General features: G+C 52.6%; 1 long non-coding RNA gene across 2 annotated transcripts; it reads left to right on the top strand.

The window, feature by feature from the left end:
• Positions 1–3,516: 3,516 nt before the first annotated feature.
• LOC130855935 (uncharacterized) lies at positions 3,517–9,216 on the top strand. 2 transcript variants are annotated; one of them, XR_009054397.1, is made up of 4 exons: positions 3,517–3,772; positions 3,853–3,984; positions 6,153–6,353; positions 8,846–9,216. It is a non-coding gene; the product is annotated as an uncharacterized LOC130855935 (long non-coding RNA). The 2 variants fall into 2 exon arrangements; XR_009054396.1 differs by having other exon boundaries at positions 3,517–3,984.
• The last annotated feature ends 1,076 nt before the right edge of the window (positions 9,217–10,292 follow it).

Below are 10,292 nucleotides of genomic sequence, written 5' to 3'. Positions count from 1 at the left end.
GCTGAATCTTCAAATTGAGTTTGTCAGAAAAAATTGGTGCAAATTAAAGACGAGCCTTCTGCTCTCCATGGCTGGTTGGAGTTGAGAGGCCCGGGGGAGGTGGGCAGGAGGCGTCTCTGCCTGTGAGGTCCAGCCCTTGCCCTCTGGTTCCCGAGGCTACTGCTCTGTAACGTGAGGAGCACGCCGCACCATGAGCATCCCTTGCTTTCCTCAGCAAATCCTCTCTGTGTAATTTCTCCTCCTGCAGCCTCTCATGTCCTCCTTTCTACCTCCTTTAAATCAGCCCAGCCTAACCTCAGAAATGTGCTAAAGGTCCCTAAAAGTCTAACTGCAAACACGGAGGCTCCACCTTCAGAAGGCTGGGCCTTCCGCTGACCTCTCCGACACGTCTCTCCTGCACCCGCTCCCTGCTCCTCCAGCTCTCCACCCGCAGCCTTGACAGCCTCCCGTCCTGCGGGTGCCACAGTCCATCCTCCCCTCCCCCAACCCAAGCAGGGCAGGCTCCCCCCTCTCCAGTCTGTACCCGAAACAGTTCATTCTCATTGCTGCCCCTCCCACCTAGGAAAGCATTCCACCCTCCCGGCTTTTATCCACGTCAGCCGCGTACACCACGTATCCTTGATTGCACGTGACCTCTTTCTTTGCGAATCAAAGTTCTGATCAAGACGGCCCCATGTTGGCTTTTGAGCGTGGATTATGTTAGCTACTGCATTCATACTTTTGTTACTGATTTCTGAATTCTGTAGGGCCTAGAACAGGGATTGGCCCAAACGTTCATGTTGGGTGGGTCGAGGGTGAACCGCTCAGTGAAAGATGGGGTCAGGCTTTTCAGGCGCTGCCTTCTAGGCAGGGTTCTCCTTAGAAGGGTGGGGCTGCGGGCCGCTCCACCAGCGCGGGGCCGCCCGGGACATGCGCACTTGAGAGGAAGCTTCGCCATCAGTATCTTCAGAGGCCTCTTGGGAGATCAGTCACGGCCGACATTTCATGTTGGACTTCACAGCGTCCAGAAGAGGCCCAGAGCTGCTGCCCACCCTGAGAGACCAGTCTGTTTCTAAGCCCCACTGCAAGGGGTAAGGGAGGCTCTTCTAGGCTGGGTGGTCAGGCCAGAGCACCCTGGCTTCTCAGGAGAGAACTTGGGAGGCGTCAACGACACCTGGCACTCGCCGTGGGCGCTGGCCGCCTCCCTCTACGAGGATGAAATCACGTGCTGCTGCAGCTGCTGACGGCCAACACCCCCCCGACAGGTGTTCGGGGGGAGGGCTGAAAGGAGGCCCTCTGCGCTCTGCGAACACCTGGCAGAACAGGTCACTAGGTAGTTCGATGTGTTCAGGAGCCGACTTTATGGGCCCAACCCTTGCATCCCCTCGTGTCTAGAAAAACACTAAAATCCTTCATGGTGACGACGGCTCCTTGTGACCAGCGGTAACTTTTTGCAAACCATATGCGCTTGATTGCATGTTTTTCCCTTTCACCAAAACCACATATACACTGAGCTTCCCCCCTGCCTCTTGGGAACAGTGTCTGCGAGATATCTGGGATGCTGTCTCCTGGGCTGCAGTCCTCATGTTGCCCCAAATAAAACAACTTGCAACGCTCACGTTGTGCATTTTTTTTTAAGTCAACAGAGGGAGTGAACACGTTGCCCTAAGTCTGCCTTGACTCCCCTCCCCCATCCTTTCCTCAGACTCTCAGAGGCCAGGATTTGTACTTTTGACATATAGTGAGCTGTTGGAATGAATCATGCTTATTTCAAGTCTTAAGCAAGTAGCAAAACTGACTTCCTCTTTCAGGTGACATAAAAGAGTGTAGGCTGAGGCTGGGGAAGAATCTGGTGCTATGATGTTTTAGGAAGGAGAGAAAACATTCTCTTTTCTACACTAGAAAGTCTTCCGGGTTGGTCTGATCTAAGCACATGTTCTCATCTCCTGCATGTCCCCAGGCTTAGAAACATGCAAAAATGAGCTGTTATCATCTGTCAGTTATTGCCTTTTCAAAGTTATCACTGACTAGGTTTAAGATGATGTAATGAGGACTCTTGGACCTTAAAAAAATTCTTTTTTTTTTGCTTAGTGTTTTCATTAAAAAGATGATTAAGGGTCTTTATGTGGACATATCTACATGGTATGTCCACATAAAATTCACTCTGAGGAAGGATTTTGTACCAATTTAAAAAATCAATAGAATGTAATAGCAGTGGATGCATGGGGTGAAATTAATCTAATGCTGCAACGCTGCACATGCTTACAGGTCAGACCTCATTCCTGCACATGCAACTTTGGCTCAGCCTCTTCATCACAAGGAGATTTTGGACTCCAAACACCAGCCCACTCACGGGAAGTGATGAGTGAGTCAACACTATTAACAAATAGGACCACAAAGGCATTGAGGCCCCTGTTACCGCAAATGCGTTTTGTAACGAGGTGAGGGAAGAAGAAAGGAAGGTGGGAAGGAGGCGAACAGAAGGAGGAAGGAAGGACTCCAGTGAATTTCTTACAATTCGTGTGTAAGAGATCTCGCCTATTAATGCTTCCTAGTGTTCTTTGAAGGGAGGATTCCAGAAAATAAGATGAAGAAGTGCATCACTAAAATAAAGCCTCTTCAAGAATCTTTTAGGAATTTCCCCTTCAATTTCCTATCAATCCACCATCAACTTCCCCTCTTTGTTATGAAGATGGTCTATTACCTAGTTGGCCCACATTCTGGTCCTACAGGCCTTGCCCCAAAGTTTGCAAAGGAAAGTTTTCAATTGAGATATTGGACCTCAGTGTCCTTGCTTTGAACTCATCTATGTTTAAAGAAAAAGACAAAACAAAACTGAATTGAGGGCTGACCTTCTGTTTTTCTACCAAACTAGAAACCTACACACCCTCTTCAAACTCTCGCGATCTCCCTCTGTTGGCATGACTTGAGCAAGTGTGTGTGCGTACAAATGCGACTCTTGCCAAAGATTTCTGTGCCACTGGAGAGACATGAAAGTATTTATTCTTGCTGAGATGCAGCCAGGGCTCGGGCCAGTACCAACATGACGACTCACTTGTAGCTCACCTGGAAGAGAATGTTCTTTCGAGAGCACTTAAAGACAATAGCCTTTGGGGGACAGGTAAAAACAGTGTAGGAGTTGAGGATGTTTAGTCTGAAGAAAGAAAATGCAAGAGGACAAGAGAGCAGTTCTCAAACATCAGAAGGACTGCTCTGGGGAAGAGGGAGAAGGTTTGTTCTGCACAGCTCCCAGGGGTTGAACTGGGCTCAGAGTGGGGATGGGAGCCTGAGGAGGGTGTCCCCCGGGCTCGGCTGTCCAAGGACAGGGCTGTGCCAGCTGCTCATGGGTGGAGTTGTTCTACCTGCAGTCTCCCTGGCCGGCGCGCCCTCCTCCAGCTCCACGCTGCTGGGATTTTACGAGCATCTTGTCCAACCAAAATCCGTTGGAACCAAGTCATGCTCCTGGCTGTACTTCCTTGTGTCCTATGCAAATCGATTTACCCAGCTTACTTCCTGTCTTGGCTAGGCCCTGGGGATGGGAGTGCAGCTGGTCTCAGGTAAGACTGAGGTGAATCAGACCCACCCTTGCCCAACCAGGGCCTGCAGGCTGGTCACCAGCAGTGCTGTAGAAGGCAGTCAGTTGTGAGAGCCGGAGCAAAGGCACAGTGTGGGCGGCTTGTCAGACAGAGTGTTACGACCAGCTGGACATCAGAAATGCTTCTTAGGGAGGTGGTATTTGAGTTGCATGTTGAGTGATGGATAGGATTTTTTGAGTGGAGAAAAGGGGATAGAGGTGAGTCTATTATAATTCTCCAGTAAAAAATATCTCTCTTGAGTGGGTAGATAAGTAGGAATGTAAGATAGTTTTAGTAGGTTTTGTTTCTTCCAGGTATCCAGATACCCACTCTTCACTCTGAAAGACATGTATGTCTGAAACTGTCTGTTTTAAGTCCAGAACCAAACTCATCTATCCGTGGACTCGGTGGACTGGGACCAGCAGAGGAGGTAATGGAGAGGAGGTGGGGGTTAGGGCTTCAGGAAGGGCCAAGGGACATTAAGAGGAAGCAGACTGTAGGGGACTTACATGTGACCCATTTACGGGACAAATGTTGATAACTGATACAACATCACTTGCAGCAGGTGCTGGGCTGGGAACCAGGTATTCTAAGATGAAGACAACAGGGTGTCTGCCCCTGGGAGCCCTCATGTTGATTCACACCATCTCCACATTCTTTTCGTGGGAATTCCAGCTTCTTAATCTATTAACTATAGCTATTGGCTCTGCTATCGACTGAAGGTTTGTGGTCCTCCCTCTCTGGCAAATTCATGTGTTAAAACCTATACCCTGCGATGATATGAAGAGGTCCTTTGGGAGGTGATTAGGTCATGATGGTGGAGCCCTCACGAATGGGATTAGCAACCTTATAAAAGAGGTCCAGAGATCTCCCTCGCCCCTTCCTCCACGTGAGGACACAGTGGGAAGACAGCTGTGTGTGTAACGGAAAGAGGGACCTCACCAGACACCAAACTGCCGGTACCTTGATCTTGGACTTCCAGCCTCCAGAAGTGTGAGAAATAAATCTGTGTTGTTCCTAAGCATGAGCAGTAGCAGAGCAGCCTGAACAGACTGACACAGCTCCCAGCGCCTCCTTCTCTCCGTAGTAGTGCAGGCGGGACTGCTCTTTTCTGGACTTCACTGCAAGTTAAAAGTTGCTTTTAGGAAACAGAATAGGATTGCCTCGTACCAGTCAGTCCCTTCCTTCTGGGGGTCACGTCAGGGTTCGTAGAAACCACTTCGCTACTCACATGCAGGTATTTTTAACCCTCTGTGGGTTGGGACTTCCTCTTTCCTTCCTTGTTTTCTTTAGTTTGCACTCTCTCCTCTTTCTTCAGAGCAAGAGTAGGGGATGCTCTCAGTGTACACACACGTCAAAGTTCCAGGTATCTTGGAGAGAGCAGTTTGGATGTAGGTATTTATTCTTATTTTTATATGACCATAAGTAAAATCTTTTCATGTAAATGAAGCTGTTAATATTCTATAACACAACAATTACCATGTGCTGCTTCAAATAACATCATTCCAATTTTCATCTTTGCAATAAGAACAGGTTCAGGCAGTAGCACGTTAAAGAGGTATTTTCTAACTTCTGACGTTCACGGGATTGAAGGCCTGCTGTGAGTGAACACGCTAGAAACCACTGCACGCTAGGCAGAAAGGAAAGAAATCCAGGCAGCAGAACCGGGGTCACCACACGGCCCCGTTGTCAGTTCAGCCTTTAACTCTCAAGCGAAGGGAAGGGCGTTTAAGGCAGACGCGGGAGGATTTTGCAGCAGCTCCACTACCGTTGTCTGGAGACCAGAGGAGAGAGTCAGAGGTTCTGACTGAACGGCAGAATGGAATTTTGGAGCAGGTCTCATTGTATTTGGATGAGAAGGCCATTTGGAGGCACTAGAAAAAAATGGCGGTGGGGAGGGAAGAGAGGCCCGAAGGGGCGGGCGACACCCCTGGTGCGCCGCCAGGGCCCCGCGGCAGGCGGCCTTCCCGTGCAAGCCGGGCTTGGCTGCTGCACAGCCAACGCCTCCTCCTCCCTCCTCAGCACCCCACCAACGGGGGCTGCTGGGACGTGGTGAAAAACACCCAAGCCCCTCTACTCTCCGGTGGGGACAGCTCTGAAGTGGGCTCTACACGGTGTCCCAGCGTCCCCAGTAGACATGAACCTCAGCTTCCCACCGTGGGAATCAGCTCAATAATGTTCCCTTTACTGATTTCCTCCTGCCCCTACTGTCCTACTGGGGTTTTCTTCGTCATCTCCCCCACCTTTTCCCCAAGATACCTGCCCTTGGATCCCTGTCTCAGGGTCTGGGAACCCATCGTAAGACACAGGAGGTTTCAGCAGCTGAAACGAAGGCCTTGGCGGGGAGGTGGGGAGGCGCCGGGCGTACCTGGGAGCACGAACGCTCCAAGATGGCCAGCGGTTTAGAGGTCTGGTGGACGACAAGACTAGAACGCTGGGGTCGTGGTGTGAAGTACCTGAATTCTGGACAAGATCAGCCAATTGTTCTGTAGACAATGGAAACCATGCGGTGATGGGGGCAGGGAGAACTTTCCTTCCCGGTCTTCAGGCATCTCCTCCTCTGGCTCAGCCTCCAGTGACCACGTGATTTTCTTCCAGCCCGTCCATTCTGAAGAGGCTGCTTGCGAGGCATCCTGCAGGGTGCACTTCAGGCCCACCCAGCTGAAGTCTGCTTTTGAAGAGAATGTTGACTTTGAGCTTCTGTGTGGAAAGGGCTGACATTTGGAGGAAGAGCCAGGTTCTTGGAAGAGTCTGGGCTATTCTGGCATGAACTAGATTCTTCCTCACAAGCAGAAGAGGGTGAGTGGTTTCAGCTGGTAACCCCAGTTCTTCTAGCCTCAGAGGGAATGTTTGACGTGAGAGCGACCTCTCTAGCCTCAGACAGCCGAGGAGGAGCCCAGCTCACAGGGTTTGGCACGTCTGGTGGCAAATAGGAAGGCACTTCCAGCCAGTGCCAGGGAGTCAGGTGGCAGTTGCTGGGGACACTGTGGTGTCAGAGCTGTTCACAGGGCTTTGCAGGTGGAAGAGTGTCCATCAAATACCACCCCGTCCACTGAGGGCCTCCTGGGCTTCGGAAAAGAGCCTCCAGCTCTGGGGAGTGTCTGAGGTGGTGGTGAGCGGCCAGGACGTTTCCCAACAAGGATGCCCAGGGACGGCCCCTGCTCATCCAAAAGCAGTGCGAAGGAGAGAGGAAAAGGAATGTCTGCTTTATTGGGAAGGCACAGGTGCTGGCCAGAAAGGAAGCAGGATGGTCTTGTCGTGCTGGTGGGGAAAGGCTGGTGGGTATCATTCATCCGACCTGTATTTATCAAATGCTGCCTTTGAGCCAGGTCCCGGGCTGGGCGCTGAGGGGAGGAACCGGCGGGAGGAATAAGACCAGCTTAAGGAGTTCACAGTCCTGGGGCATCAAGACGGTGTATACACATCTAACCAAACTCCAGAAGCAGTCTGACCAGGGCCATGGAGCCGTGCAAAGTTCCTGGGAGGGCACGAATTCACGTCTGGGTTAGAGTGGGAGTGATTTATGGGCCAGTGGGAGGAGGAAGTGGCATCTAAGATGGCCTTGTAGGGTGTACAGGGTTTGACATATGCATAAGGCGCTTGGTCGCTGGGGGCATCCTATTCCCAGGGATGCTATTGGGGGGGGTCCGAAGAGCCCCTCTCGGCCTGGCTCCTCTGTCCTCAGCTCACGGTTGGCCTGTAGGCAGTGGTGCTGCCTGAGAGCCACCTTCCAGCCACGTGAGCGCTGCTTCCCTCCCATCGCTCCTGACACTCCGGCCGGGAGCAGGATACCTGGTTCTCATCCTGGCACATTCTAGCATTGCGGGAGGCCACGACCTCTCTCAGAGGCACTGTTCCCCACTTGGACCCCAGGGGAGTTGGGATGGTCAAGGGCATCAGGCTAACAGGGCTGTCTCCATCCCTCCATCCTCCCTAGGGGAGAAGCCCTAAGGGGCTGAGCTAGTGGATTCTGCCAGGAGGAAGGATGTCCCATCCCTCAGATGTGTTCAGGGGTGTGTGTGTGTGTGTGTGTGTGAGAGAGAGAGAGAGAGAGAGAGAGAGCGCGCGCGCGTGCGTTAGGGAATTCAGTGGAATGGCCCTCCCGAACGTTTTAGAATTCCTTCAGACTGACACTTGCCCCGGTCGTCTCCCTCCCTCTCCACCCCTTCCACCCCCTCATCTAACCACACATGCCAGTTTGCCCGCAGTACACGATGTCCCGATGCCCAGCCGGCTCTCAGGGAACTGGCCAGCCTCCAGGCTCAGCCGGGCTTGCTCCACGAGCAGAGCTGCCGGCTCTCCTCCTTCATTTGTGAGCTCCTGCGTGCCAAGGTGCAGCGTGAGTCTCATGGAGGGATGATTAACGGTGCAATCCTGAAATGCAAAGAGACTGAAGCTCCTGCAAAACTCTCTCAGAAACTAAGCGGAAGATTGATGTGCTGCCCGTGGCACTGCTAGGGGCTCACCCCTTTCCTTTTTTCACCAGCCCATCCTAAGTCTGGACTGTTCTCTTAAAGGAAGTTCTTCCTTGGGTGGATGGGAACAGCCTCTTCATGACTTTGACGTCTAGTCCCAGGGGTGTCTTCTGTCATGACCAGAGCTCTGCCCCTCCTGCAGTGTCCCAGCTCCTGCTCTTTTGGGTTCTTCTTTGTTGATTCCTATAAGCTGCCTCTTGGAGGCATGGGCTTCCCAGCCAGGTGCTCTATGAAGGGTATCTCTTGGCTCTGCTGTGCTTCTGCGACATTTGAATTGTCCAGCACTGACCTCCCCAGGTCAAGAGGACATCCAGTCCATGCTGAGCACTGTAGGGGAGACAAAGAATGGGTCGCACGAGGACGCAGTGCTCTGATGGCTCACAGCCCAAGAAAAGAGCTATCATCAACATTTTCAGGCGAATAAGTGCCTGAAAAGGGGCACAGAGAGCGTGCTGGAGGTTTTAGGCAGGAGTTCAGAGTCACACCCAGCCTGGTGATGGGGGGCGGGCGCGCGGGGGAACGGGGGACGAGGATCAGGAAAGATATCTGGGAGACGGGGGCTCTGAATTAAGAAGGATGCAGAGGACTCGGTCAGGTAGAGACGGGGGGCGATCCAGAGAACAGCAAGCAGGAAGACGAAAAGCCAGGGCGTCCCCTGAAACTGTGACGATGCCATGCTGGCCAGTGTGTGGGGTGTGATGGGGGATAAAACAGGGTTGATGTTGGGAGATAAGTGGGACCCACTCTCAAGAGGCTTGAATGCTCGGTTATAAAATTTAGACCTGGAAAGTGCATATTCTCTGTTTGTCTCTCCAGATCTAGTCTCCACGCCATTGTGGTGGATTAATTACAAAAACGAGCATCCGTCATTCCCCTTGCTGCATCCACGCCCCCTTGCCATGTACCTTTCACCGCTCTCCTGCTCTGAGTCTGAGCTCAGCCACGTGACTTGCTTGCCCAATGGGATGTTAGCCGTTGTGCACAAGCAGAGGCTTGAAAAGTGCCCCTGGGGGTTTGTCCTCTCTTGCTGCTCTTGGACTCCTGCCACCACGTGGATGAGTATGTGGGAGGACGAGGTCACGTGGAGGAGCACTGACCACAGACGCGTGGGTGAGCCCAGCAGGGATCCACAGAACTCCCCAGCTGAGCCTGGCCAAACTGCCAACCTGCGGAATTGTGAGCTGAATAAACAGGGGTTGTTTTCAGCTTCTACGTGTTGGGGTGGTTTGTTATACAGCAAAAGGCAACAGCCACAGGAACCGACCCAGATCTGAGAGATGCAGGTCGGGAGGTCCTGGCAGACGGGAGAGTACATTTTACACGTGGGAGGAATGTGAGGCATCGTGCCTGCAGCATAGACCATGGCAGGTTGCAAAAAACTAGCCACCCCTTCTTCCCCTCCCCTCAGGAGGTGGAATCTATTGTTTTACCCCTTGCATCAGGAGGACCGTGTGACTTATTTGGGCCAAAATTGCAGAAGCAGATGCACTGTGAGCAGAGGGCCGCAAAGAACGTGCACCCCTGGTTTGCCCACTAGCCGCTCTTGGGCCCTATGTCTCTTTCTGCGTGAGCCCAGGCTGGTAATCTGGAGGGTGAAAGATCCAGGTCGACACAGGGTCTCTGAATCTCCCTAACCGCCTCAGACGAGACCATTCTAAACGCGCTGGTCGTGGTCAACCCACCAGTTGAGAACAGACACGTGAGTGAGTCTGGCCGAGATCAGCCAGACCAGGCAGAGATCAGACCAGAAGGACCAACCAGTCGAGCCCAGCTTAAATGGTAAATGACTAATCTACAAAATCAAGTCCTGAATCAGTGGGTATAGTCTGAAGGCACTGATTTTGGAGTGGTTTGTAGAAGTTCCCTGAACTGTCCCTCCTGCTCTGGGCCAGAAGGCTGACACATCCGGGCTGCATCAGTAAGTCCCCAGGCCCCTTACCTTCCACCAGCAAGAGCAGGTTGAGGCGGAAGCATTTGTCCCCCTGGTTCTCACCCTGCTGGGCTGTCTGGCTTGTCCACAGCCTCTGCCCGGCCCGGCCCTCCAGCCACCGCTCCCTGTCAAGGTTCTGGCTTTGGATCCTTCCCGTGTGCCTTCAGGCCAGGGCGCTGCCTGCTTCCCAGGGTGCCAGCCCTGGGGTTCTTCGACCTGCCACCTGTGTCTCTGCCCCGTTCCCCCATCTGAGTGGCCACCTGTTTTCTCAAAGGACCCCGATGGGCACAGCTATTCCGTGCCCAAGTAGGATCTGCCGACTGCTTTAGGAAG

The sequence above is a fragment of the Hippopotamus amphibius genome, chromosome 6 (genome assembly GCF_030028045.1).
Source record: "Hippopotamus amphibius kiboko isolate mHipAmp2 chromosome 6, mHipAmp2.hap2, whole genome shotgun sequence".
NCBI classification, from domain to species: Eukaryota; Metazoa; Chordata; class Mammalia; order Artiodactyla; family Hippopotamidae; genus Hippopotamus; species Hippopotamus amphibius.
This window is presented reverse-complemented; position numbering and strand designations above follow the sequence as displayed.